The 2838-nt window shown below is 43.0% G+C and overlaps 1 protein-coding gene across 1 annotated transcript in view; it reads right to left on the reverse strand.

The window, feature by feature from the left end:
* The window catches only part of SSTR5 (somatostatin receptor 5), an 8127-nt gene that overhangs the window by 4722 nt on the left and 567 nt on the right, over positions 1 to 2838 (reverse strand). The window lies entirely within an intron of this gene.

The following is a 2838-nucleotide window of genomic DNA, read 5'->3' on the forward strand; positions in this document are numbered from 1 at the left end:
TTCCCCCCCCCCCCCAGTAAATATCTTTGAAATTGTTGTCTATAAAATTACACAGCAAGTTCTTCAAGCCTGGTGCTCCTTCTACCACATTTAGAGTTCAAGCCTTGGGAGAAGCACTGAGGAAGAGGAGTTGCTTCATGTGGATAACCTGCTGCAAGGAATCCCTGCTTGCCAAGGGCCTCGGGTTCTTTGAGCCCTCCATTGCTGGCACTCCTGACGCACTCAAAGGTTCTTCTTGAGGGACCTTTGTGTGTCTTGCACAGAGGGGCACAACTCCTCCAGCCTCCTTCAACAGCAGCTGTAACAGTCGTCTCTTGCTGCTGCACTATTCCTGGGAGTCAGAGATACTTCAGCAGTTTATCAGTCTGCTGCTTTAGTGTGTTGGGGGTTCTTCATTTTGTGTGAACATTAATCTTTACTCTCAGGATTTTTTGTTCCACTTGATGAATTTTACACCTTTGCCTTCAACAGCAGGTGGATTCAGAAGGAAATGCATTTGCTAAGGCTCTTATGAAGTCTTTAGTTTCTTCATTTGGTGCCAGCAAGGTGTAACATCATCTGAACACTTTCTGTACACTGCCTGGGAACGTGATGTGCTTTGAGTCATCCAGATCTGGAAACTGATCCCGGATCTCCAGAGTCCCCATTCAGTGCTTTATCCACTAAGCCACTGAAACCTCATTGCCTTTGCCCTGTAGTCACAGGTATGTGGGGATCCATTATGGCATGGCAACAACAAAAAAACCCTGAACACCTGTAAAAGTGTGTTTTGCTGGCTGTCCTTGTTGAGCGTAGATGATTTTCCCCTCTGTCTAGCTGATAGCTTGCCCCTCACCAGCACAATTTTGCCTGAACTTATATTGCCACTACAGCGGTTAATGACCATGAACCTCAACAAAGCATGACTAAATATAATTAAGGCATGCTGACTGATATCTTATACCTTGTTTTGGTATTCTTAATTAATGGATTAATAAAAAACTGCCTCTAGGGGACTTTCTCTTGTCCAGATTTTTTTCCCCTTTGGTGTTTGATCTCCAAGGCATCATACTGATATACTCCATAAAAACATGTGCTTTCTGCTTAAAACACATGAACCAGAAAGGACAATGGAGCTCAGAACATAGATCCAGAGTAATCACTTGTATAATTTGAAGTTCTACTTTTACAGAGCAGTACGCTGAAAAAAATAAATAGGCATCCTCTTGTAGCTAAACATAACTGACTGCCTGTGTCCCTGGCCAAGAAAACAGAGAAGAAATAGCAGAGATGTTATGGTACAGATCATTCTTCTCTGAAGAAGGTTTTTAGCTTTTATGAAAACTTCTCTAGCAGCTATCCTAAACAAACACACTTTTGCTAGGCATAAGAGCAGGTATCCATCTAACAGAGCAGCCCATTAGTGTCTGAAGCATCATCACAACATCAGGAAGAACAAACCTGTGAACTGTCCAGGCAGATCAAGGTTGAAATTCTTCCTGACTGTGGTTACAATAGCAAAGCAATGCAAAAAAAAAACCCCAAAATCAAAGCCCAACTCTATGAAGTGCATTGCATGAATATAGTTGGGATCAAGAAGGGATTACATAAAGAAACATAAATTTTAAGAGTAAAGATTTGAGCTCAATGCCTATTTACCAACAGAAACATAACTCCCTCTTTACGCAGCATCAAACATAATTGCTGTGAAGAGAATTACAACAGAGCAGCAGGCTGCTGCTTCCAGGTGCAGAACAGCCAGCAGGAACAGACAAAATGGTAATCCAGACAATTTTAAAACAGATGGCCTTGGTAGTAATGGGAAGAAAAACACCTGGATAAGTATCCAAGAAGTATCTAATAGCAGCAGAACTTTGTGGTTTTTCCCCTGTCCCATAGAATTGGCTGTGTTAGTGGAGCAATTTGCTGTAACGGAGCAGAGAAAAACTCTCCTGGTCCTTGAGTAAATTTGCCCTTTGGGGGGGATGAGTATTCATCACCCGCTTCTTCAGATACAACCCGTGAGCCCCACGGTTTGTATTTGCCCGGACGGAGCAGGCAGAGCCAAGGGTTGCTGCTGCAGAGGGAGAGCGAGCTGCTGGGGGACGGGGACAGGCAGGAGGTGGTGGTGTGAAAGTTGCTGTGACCTGGCAGAGCTCTGAAATAACACAAACACCCAGGCAAGGCTCTGTGTGAGGAGGAGGAAAACACAGCATCGTGCCAAGACCTCCCCAACTTCTTGCAGTTATAATATTCTTGTACTAAACCAGTAACTCCCTGGGAGCACAGAAATCTCATAATTTCATGTACAAAATTCTGGTTTTCCCCACTCTACCCAATTCCACCACCTGGGGTCAAAAAGCAAAAGGATTCAGTTCAGATGGGAACTTTCTCTTTGCTAAAGTCTGCCATTTGGTATTTCTCAGGGTATGTTTCTCACTCCAAAAAAAAAAAAAAAAAACCCCCCAAAAAAAAACCAAAACCAAACCCCAAAACAGCCCACAAAAAAATCCCAATCAAAACCCCAACCCTGGAGTGACTGATTTTTCTCTACAGAATACAGAAAACAACTTTCTTGCACTAATTTAGTTTTCTTTTCTGACTGGCTGTATTGGTACTAAACCTTGATCAACTGAAGTCAAAATTGAACAATGTCTTGCCACTTCTAGCACTATCAAAATCTTCAGGAACTATATTTTCAAGCTGGCAACAGTTACCACCCTGCTCAGCCCAGCCCAGCGTTTCCTAGAGCACTCTACAGAGATGTTACCTGATCACTTGGTCCTATTTTTAGTTTGCAAACAAACAGCCCGTAAAACACTTCTGCTTTTGCCAAAAATTTGCTAAATACTCCCCCCC

This window comes from Athene cunicularia (genome assembly GCF_003259725.1).
Source record: "Athene cunicularia isolate RWA chromosome 14 unlocalized genomic scaffold, athCun1 chr14_part1, whole genome shotgun sequence".
NCBI classification, from domain to species: domain Eukaryota; kingdom Metazoa; phylum Chordata; class Aves; order Strigiformes; family Strigidae; genus Athene; species Athene cunicularia.